Genomic DNA, 10219 nt, shown 5'->3' on the forward strand with positions numbered 1-10219 from the left:
TTAATGCTTCCAGCACCTTGTTGAATCTATGCCACGAAGAACTGAAGCAGTTCTGAAGGCAAAAGGGGGTCCAACCCGTTACTAGCGTGGTGTACCTAATAAGGTGGCAGGTGAGTGTATACTTAAGTAATGAATGTGAATACTTTTGATTGTCCATAATGCACACCATGTTTGAGCATGGAATGGTCCATAAGGGTACTTGGTACCAGGCCACCTTAGGCCAAAGGTCGATGATAGATTTTGTGTCATCTGACCCTGTGTTTTAGACACTCGGGGCAGAACTGTCAACTGATTACTGCCTGGTGTTGATTTGGATCTGGTGGTGGGGGAGGCTGCTGGACAGACCTGGTAAACCTGAACATGAACCTCACAATGAACAGGGCACTGTGCCAGATATTCCCAGTTCACCTTCACTTTGCGTTTATAGTGAAGGTGAACTGGGAATGTCTGGTAGAGTCCCCTGTTCATGTGATCTTCAACTCTCACCTTGTGGAGTTTTTCACTTTTCCTATGGGAGGTTAGGGACATGGAATCCATATGGACCAAGTTCAGGGCCTCCACTCCAGATGTGGCTTCTAGGAGCTGTGGCCTGAAGGTCATCAGTGTCTGTTGTGGTGGCAACCAAAAGACTCGCTCGTGGAAACCAGTGGTGATTAAGGCCGTCATGATGAAGAAGGAGTCCTTCAAGACTTGGCTTTCCCAGAGGACTCCTGAAACAACTAATGAGTACAGGGTGGCCAGAAGGGCCGTGGCTTTGGTGGTTGGAGATGCAAAAACTCAGGCATGGAAAAAATACAGGAAGGCCATGGAGAAGGACTTTTGGTTGGCCTTAAAGAGGTTCGGCAAACCGTTAAGCGACTCAGAAAAGGAAAGCATTCCCTAACTCTATGGCGTTACATTTGTGCCATTAGCTTGAGCGCACAGTARCACTGATTTTGAGAGCAGATATCAATCTGAACAAACAATATTTTGAACCATGTGTGTTCAAATCACAMACACGCTCGTGCAGCTCCCTCCCTGCTTGCTCAACTTTCTTCTTTTTTGTGCTCAACTCCCTGCCTCCCTCCCTCCTCTCAACTTTCTTTCTACTCGTGCATCTCCCTCCCTCCCTCCTCTCAACTCTCCCTCCTCTCAACTTTGCCTCTTCTCGCTCGCAGCTCTGTCTTTGCGCTTTGAAAATGAACCACATCAGCAGCCAATCACAGACAGGTTTTTCTTCATTCAAAGCATGTCTTGCAAATCTACTATTTCAAGAGGCAGAAGTGACAAATTTTTAGTTGTGTTAAATCAGCAAAAGATAATAATAAGATAGAAATTTTGTAGCCCAGAATATTTAGTTAAGCATACAAATATGTTTACTGTCATTGTGTATTTTAGACAATGTCATGATGCATCTCTGTAATCCAGGTAGAAAAAAACATTAAGTTTAACTTAACTTTTTAATTTTTAATTTTATAGGCATTATTTCTTAATGACATTAAGATACTGTAAATTATTGTTGGTTTTGATATTATTAGTAGATATTCAAATTAATTTATTAGTCCCTCTTCATTGCTGATATTATGTTGTATCAAAAGAGTGCGTAGTAGAATTTGAATTTGTGTATTTTAGAAATGTTTTCTAAAATACACAATGAGAGTGACCACATTTTTATGCTTAACTAAATGTTCTTGGGCTACAAACTTTTAAAATATATGATCACATTGGCTTTTTTTAAACACAGCAGCGCATTGGACATCTTTCTATAATCACACACACACACACACACACACACACACACACACACACACACACACACACACACACACAATGAGATCATCATGGGTGTTTTTGTTCATAAGAAGTTCTGAAGAGACATCCAGAGCAGCTCTACATGTTTGTTTGTTTGTTTTTTTTGTTTGTTTTGTTTAAGAAGATTTTTTTGTCTGAAGCCAGTTGTTCAAAGAGCTAGAACAGCAGCTGGTTTGATTAAATGTGAGACGTCTTTTTTTTTTCCATCACCACCATTAAAAAACATTTTCCCTCTGCGAACTCATCACCCAACAACACTGATTGTTGAGTGAAAAACAAACAGTATCCAGCCATAATTTTTGTTGTTTATATTTTTATATGAGTTTTGGGAGGGTAGAGGGAGGAATTATAATTTTTGGCCCGCTGCATCTTCAGCCACCAATTCTCTCTCATATTGAAGCTACACACAGAGAACAGTTTAAATTCATGTTCTTATTTTGAAGTGAAGACAGTCTCTCTGCCCTGTACCTAGAATGCATCACTTCAGTTTTCCAATAAACTACTAATATATTACAGGCTTTCTTACCAAAGCCCTGCCATGAACATAAGATAATGATCAAGAAAGCAGCAGAACTAGCAATCTACAACTACTATTTATTTTTTTCATCATGAGCCAAAAGTCTGTTTCAGCAAATCACCTCCCCAAAGTGTAACGGCATGTACCGTTCTGTGAAAGCAATTTGTCATGCCTCTAGTAGGCAGTATTGACCAAGAATGGCTCATGTTATCACCAGAATATATTTTGGTGAACTTGAAGACAAATTTGTGCTTTATAATTAGCCTCTGCTAAGTTTCCCTAAACATTTTTTAAAATTAGCAGTCCTAAGTAATTTAGTAGGACTTTAGAATTTGTGCAACTAACTTTTCAATTAGCGCTGCCCATCACTGCACTTTACCTTTTAACATTTAATGAACATCTCTTCAAAGTACTTCAACAGTATTTTGAAGAGATGTTCATTAAATGTTAAATGCTAAAGGAAAATTATGTTAAATGTTAAATTATCTGAACATCTGCCTGTGTGATATCTGTACCTTTAAATGTTTGATGAATATTTTTTATGTGCTTTTGTCTCTGCAGTGCAACAGACCCTCGGAGCCACCAAGTGCTAAACCTTCTACAAAACAAATGTGTTGCACCCAGTTTAAGATCACCCAACACAATTACACAAATACACAATTATTTAACCTTGTCTACACATATACAGTAGACAAATGTACATGTACATTCTTTCACAGCTACTTTTACAACAGTAAAATCTGTTGTATCTTGGTTAGCTTGTAGATTTGTATTTCAGAACCTTAGAGTTGTGTTTTTCTACTCTTAATTTGCACATGAAAAGTCATGATTAGAAGTTTATATTCACACACCATGTGCATGAATGTTAGACTAATTTTGTGCTTCAATGGATTTGAGTAAGATATCTACAACTTAAAGATTTTTAGGAACAGGAATTTGGTGCACAAGTTCAAATTCAGTTTGATTAAAAAATACTTTATTGTGCCCAAATGGAAATTACATAGTTCAAGTTCAAATATATTGTGTATTTTCTCTAATCTACACAGAGTAAAAATATACATATCATCTCACAGTGATTGCTCCTGAAAAACTTCCCTAGGGTGCAGTTATTGTGATGCTGACAAATTCCCTTTGTTTAGAGGGTAAATTCATTTAATATTGAATTTAGAAATAATACAAATTCAAATAAGATTTTGGCTGTATACACTACAAGCTGAATGTTACAGACAACATGAGTCCTGATAAATAAATTCATCCATCCATAACTGTTACCTGTTTCTTACTTTTTGGGTCGTTGGTGCCCATGTCCAGCAGTCTCTGTTCGAAAGGCAGGGTAAACCCTGGATACAGAATGCAAGTTCATCACGGGGCCACATACAGAACAAACAAGACAATCATTCAGACCTAGAAAGAATTTARAGTTACCATTTAGCCTAACATTCATATTTTTGGTCTGTGGGAGGAACCCAGAAAATGATGTGTGGACAGAGAGAACGTGCAAACTCCACCCATAAAAGTCCAGAATTCGATCTGACAACCTTTTCAATGAGAGGTAGCAGCTCTACCAGCTGTACCACCTTGTCTAGATAAACTCAGAAAGCTTCAAGCCCAAGGCGGGCTAGTTTATGACAGACTTAACCCTTAAACAGGCATCTTGCACCAGGAGATACGCTTTCTTTATGTAATTTCCCTTTGGGATCAATAAAGTATTTTTGAATTAAATTGAATTTAGCACTCTGTAGTGTAGTTTCTCAACAGGGGCGGTATCGCCCCCTAGGGGGGCACTGTGACAGTGCCAGAGGGTGTTGGCAGCAATATTTACAAAAAGGGGGCGCTGTAATACGTTTAGGGGCATTTGCTTGAAGGTAAAATTTACACCAAAGATTCACAACAACAGCAGTTTACACTTTGAACTGCTTGTGAAAAATGGGGGTCTGTAACATTAAAACATGCATGGCACTGCAACTGTATCATGTTTCTCTTCTCATCGGTTTCTGTCACCTTCATGTTGCGCAGCTCTGTGCTGCCTGCTATGGAATAAATAATCCAAACTGCATTATCATTATCTTTTCCAAGGCTGCTAAATTTGTAAATTAATTAAAATGATAACTAAAACAAACTTTGACATTGAATTTTCAAAATATGTACTGCTAAAAAGTGAATAAAATTCTTTTAGAAAAGTCAAATCAGAAAATTAAAATGCATTAGCAGAMATGCTTTTTCATTTCAAAGTCAAAACTGCATTTTTTGACTCATAAATAAAATTAGAAATCAATCATCCAAACTTTGCTTCCATTTTCATCTTCAAGACTGCCCATTGTGTGACAACTACAAAGAAAACAAAGAGGAAAGTGCTTTTTCTTTTTCACACCCCGCCCCTGCAAAACGTGTAACAAAATTAAAATGACTTCTCAATCATAGAGGTACATAAAACACTAGTGAAGTCTCTGGCACCCCCACACGGCGGCAGTGGGGATGACGTATCTAGCCTTTAAATAAAAGGTCAATATTCACAACCCCGGAGCAGGGGAGTGACGTCACGGCCACGGGCAAGGCGCTGTGTACTTTCTTCCCCGCAGGAGACGAGGGCGTGAGGATTATATTTAGCAACTGCGGGAAAACATGTCCAAATCTGTACCAGAGCTGCTAAGAGGAGCTGCAGCTGCCCTGGAACAGCAACAAAATCAACTGCATCAGCTTTGAACTCGCTTCTTGTCTCCCTCCACACCAGCAACGCCGCCTCAGCTCCAGAGTGTCTAACCCTCGAGGTAAGATTTCAAACTAGCAAGCTAAGCTGACACGCAAGTAGTTTAGTTTTTATTGTTGTAAACATGTAGTTGTATATCAGATTTAACATACACCACAGCAGAAGACACGTTTTGTGCGACTTGTCCTTGGTGGTGATAAAATGCACCTGCTCTCACACAATGACTTGTTTCCTCTCATTATATTACGTTACGTTAAAATTATTAACATCCAAAATGCACAGACTAGTCCTTTATGGTTGCGCTGTGTTTTAGCGAGAGCGATTCTTAAGTGTTGCATTCACGATCTATCTTATTTTAAGATGCCCTGATATCTGAAAATAACATTATGTGATTACGTGGTATTTTATATATATTTTATTTCTAAAAGCACCTCGCAGCATTTCCCCCTGTAACACTGTGTTCACGAGCAGAACAAAGCCGCGACAGATCAGCTGACTGGTTTTAAAGAGAGGGGCAGTTTGACCGCAGCTGCTGCACATGTCCACCTGTCCACATGTCCTCCTGTCCACCTGTCCACACACAGTGCGGCTCCGACCTGCCCGGGACTTCATACATGTCAACCCTTCAGACGGTTACTTGTTTAATGAGCATCGAATATCTGTCATTTGCGTAAAAAATCTCACGCAGGTGGAGTGGAGGTGCAAGCGGACAAAGTGGCAAAAAAAGAAAAAACCTAAAGCCTAGAGTTTCATGTCCAAAGTTCTTTCTGAGTGTCATATTTGCATTAATCATGACGAACAYGAAGTAATTCTTGTTAATATTTTAGCTCACAAAGTTCTGACTATTACCACTAATTTGTAGAGTTGGTTTATTTTATTCTGTAAATAAATTTCATTAATTTTAGAAGATTGAACTAACCGAAGTGGCAAATTATTGTGTTTAAGTATTTCTCACTTTCACCACAGAGAGGTATTTATCTTTCTAGAAAAGAATCGGTGATTCCTCATTATTTTATGAGAAGTGTGAGAGACCCTGAGTGTTCCTTACAATAAAACATATATGTTGTGATTATTAAATGTTTTTAAGCATGTACCACTGAGAAAAAAATGTAGATCAGGATTGTATAACATTAAATATTATTTTTTAAATGATTTTATGTTTCATATTTTTTATTTCGTCTATTTTTTTCAGTGGTTAGGTCAAATGTGCCATTAAATAGTTTGATAATATATTTGTGGCAGCTTTTAGATTTATATTATTAATTCATAATAAAAAGTATGGTCACCCACACACTAACAACAGCCTATTGTTCAAATGTGACCAAAATCAGATTTTTTTCCTGACAGTCTGTACGTGACAWATCTGATTTATTTATTTATTTCCAAATATGACCAAGATATTTTCAGTGTGTAGAACTAAAGCAAATACATATCTGATGTTTTTCAAAGTGACTTTCCCCCATTTTGCAGACAGGCGTAGCTATAAGTCTCCCATTTTTTTTAAACTCAGCTTCAAATTTATTTTGCATGTCAGAGCATGTAGGATGTGAAAAATAAATAAATAAATAAATAAATAAATAAATAAATAAATAAATAACAGCTCAATTGGATTTTTTAGGATCAAGATGCAGGTAAACGTCTGAAGTGGTTGACATGTGACAGAATTTTCCTTGTCCATTTTACTGGTTACTTTTGTAAATACTGTACCACTGTCTATAAACCCCCATCTGCTACTTTTCCAAATTARCTCAACTTCAACAAGTAGGCTAGAAGCCGCAGCAAAACCCAAAAAATAAGTTAGAAAAACAATCACAATCATTCTGTTCAATATGCCGCTCCTTCACATTTGGCATTGGTCATGGTGTTCTCATGTAACTAGGTGACGTAGTTGCAAAAGGTATACCTGAATATACCTGAAGCGGGAGCTGTGACGCAAGCATGGACCAAATAATGTATGCATGTACTGTGTTAAGCAATTTTTCAAATTTCAATCAGATTTTATTTACAAATTTCACAGGATTTACAAARYACTTCAGAATAAATTCCATGTGTATAATTGGATTTTTCTGAGATTATGTAAAAGGGGGACTCTACTTTAGCTTAGGGACCCCAAACACAGAATACATTACATTACGAAAAACAATACTGTTTAATCTATACTTCTATATACAGTATATCTACCCAGTTCATTATTCTTATTTTCTTATCCCCAACATACATTCACAAATTCCCTTTTCTTATAGTTCCATACATTACTTACTGAACATGATGTTGCACTTTTCAAATCTTATCACTTTAATTGATTTCATACTTCTTACAGCTGTATTCAGAGAGCAGTTAACCAAACATATCAGCTTATTATTTGGGGTAACAATTTCTTACTTTTGCTTTTTATCCAGATATTATTAAAACACTGGTAAATAGTTATAAAATTTCATCAGACTATAAGTACGTATATGCTGTTATTATATCAGTTTTTGATTGGTTTTGCAGCCATTTAAATTTGTTTGAATATAATATTTTAACAGTTTACTTTTCAAAGGTTTCGTAAATAATATTAAAGAAGATGACTTTTGTATTGTGTTGCTAATTTCATTCCAGTTCTCCCGATCTTTGGATGTGATGCTAAAGCTAGTATATTTCAGTTTATGTTTTCCCCTTCAGGTAATTTTTCTTTCTTGTATTATGTATAGGAATATGATAGGAAGGAAAATAGGCAATTTCAACTGCAGTAACCACTGGTCAATCCATAGAGGCAAGCACTAAGACTGTTTTAAACAAAACATTACAGAATTAAATAAATTTGCAGGAAAATGTCAAAATTTGCACAAGGGGATGATATCCTCAAGGCACAATTTGGACAGTTTATCTGCAAAAAAATATTGATTTGGGGTTTAGTTACTCTAGTGAAACACTAAAATGCTTTTGCTTCTATTTCAGATTGTATATATAAACTAACAAAATAAACTCTCTGAAACCAAGATATTTGCGTTTTTTATTTTGTATGAAATGTTTGACATGTGTAAGGGTTAATATCCTAAACACAGCTCTGAGTGCAGAGGGCTTTTTTCTGCATAAAGCACAAAATACAATTTTCCTTTTGTACTATGTGTTCACCATACACACAAGAAAAAAACTCAAGATAAATTTCACCAGAACCATACAAAAATATCCAAAAAAAGAAGCCATACGATTCTATTTTTTCATATTTTCATAATATAAATATTAAGTACATGAAAGGTGTTCCAAAAATAAGCAAATATATTTGGTTGAAAACATAAAAAAAAGAGCTGCTATTACATTGTGGCCAGCAAGCTGAGCCTAACCAGGAGAAAAAAAGTTTACTTTCTGGACTTTCTTATATTTTCCATATCAGCATATAATATGCTCTTTGTCAGGGGCTCGACTCCGCCCACACCACACTAAGACATGATAAGATAAGATCAACTTTATTGATCCCACAGTCTGGAAATTTGCACATTACTGCAGCTTAATACAAGAGAGGCTGAGAAGAATAATGAAAGATAAATAAAAGATAACAAACAAAAACAACCCTACAATATACACGTGATATGTAGTAAGTGCCAATGCACATATGCATACATACATACACATACATAAACACATATGCATATTTATATACATATATTCACCGTAAAGTACAGTACAAAAATGAATGTATATGAAGGTGCATATTAGTGATGGCAACAGCTGGACCAGTTTAAAGTCTTGCCACYACTGGCTTCCACCCATTTTCGCCCGGTTTGTGTAACTTCCTCTGAGGTGATACTGAGAGGCAGACACTGTTTGGGCATGGGGTCCAAGCAAACTGGAAGCATGTAGCAGTCACTTATTGGCTAGTGGAGTTACATGAACCACCCTGAATAATGTAATTTATTGGCAGATGTGCACATTCAGCACAAGCTTAAAATGAGAGAAATTACAGGCAGATTTTCCAGATGATGATGGGACTAGGGTTGGGTATTGAAAGGGTTTATTTCGATACCGGTGTTAAATCGATACTTTCAAAATGGTACCGGTTCCTAAACGGTATTTAAATCGGTACTTTAAAAATAAATAAATAAAACACACGCTCACACAGAGGTTTATGAAGCAATGATTTCTGAGGCAAAGTCAAACTTGAAATTGACCAACATATTAACTTAAAACTAGAAAACATTTTTAAAAATCATGTTTTATTTTATCTAGTGCTAAATATTCAGTTTTTATTTGTACATTAATCAGATTCATATTTTTTTACATAAAATAAAATGACTGTTTTAATATTCCAGCATTTTTCAAGCAAAAACAGCAACAGGCCTAAATAAAACTGTCAGAGCAACTCAGAGAAAAAGGACACACACACCCACACACACACACACACACACACATACACACACACACACACGCAGCGCTCATAGTCTGCCTCAGTCTGCACCCGTTTTTTTACACTGGGCCAAAAATGCATTTAAACCAGCTGAAGTTAAGTTTAGAGCACAGTTTGAAATGTACACAGAAGGAAAACTGCATCACGACTTTTATACTACGGTCAGAGCTGACATGATCTGCAGCGTCTGTCTGCTGCACGGCTGCAGCTTAACGTAACAGCGAAAAAGGACCAAGAGCTTTTTATTTGAATCCAGCAGGGAGAACAATACAGGTGTTCTTCTATGCCTCCTGTGAGCAGTTCCAGCATTTTTAAAAGAAAAACAACATGGACACGCTAATTACAGTGCAGTTTCAAACTGAAAGTAAAAACATGGCGCTCCCTGCGCTCCCGTTCAAAGTGAAACTTAACACACAGCTGTTCTCTCTACCACACATAGTCTGACACAGAGGGCAGAAACAGCTAAATTAGACAGTTAAAACACATTAAAAGTTCATAACTCACCCTTATACCGAAATAAAGCACAGAAATAAGAGTTGTGTTTCGGTCTGAGTATTACCGTTGATCTTCGCCCCGGTGCCATACTGGAACCGAGTTTTAGTACCCAACACTAGACGGGACACCGAGACAAGCTAAAAAATCTTGAGTTTGATMTTAGGGCAGTSAATGACCACAAGGGCTGGAGTGGCTAAAAGCAGTGGGACAAATTTGAAGGAAAAGTACTGAAGACTGTACCAGACAGCAGTTTGGCACCAATAACAAGAAGACTATAGAGGATGGTAAGCTAATGGTGGGGAGACCGGGGACAGTTGCAACA

This window comes from Austrofundulus limnaeus, unplaced genomic scaffold (assembly GCF_001266775.1).
Source record: "Austrofundulus limnaeus strain Quisiro unplaced genomic scaffold, Austrofundulus_limnaeus-1.0 Scaffold887, whole genome shotgun sequence".
Taxonomy (NCBI): Eukaryota; Metazoa; Chordata; class Actinopteri; order Cyprinodontiformes; family Rivulidae; genus Austrofundulus; species Austrofundulus limnaeus.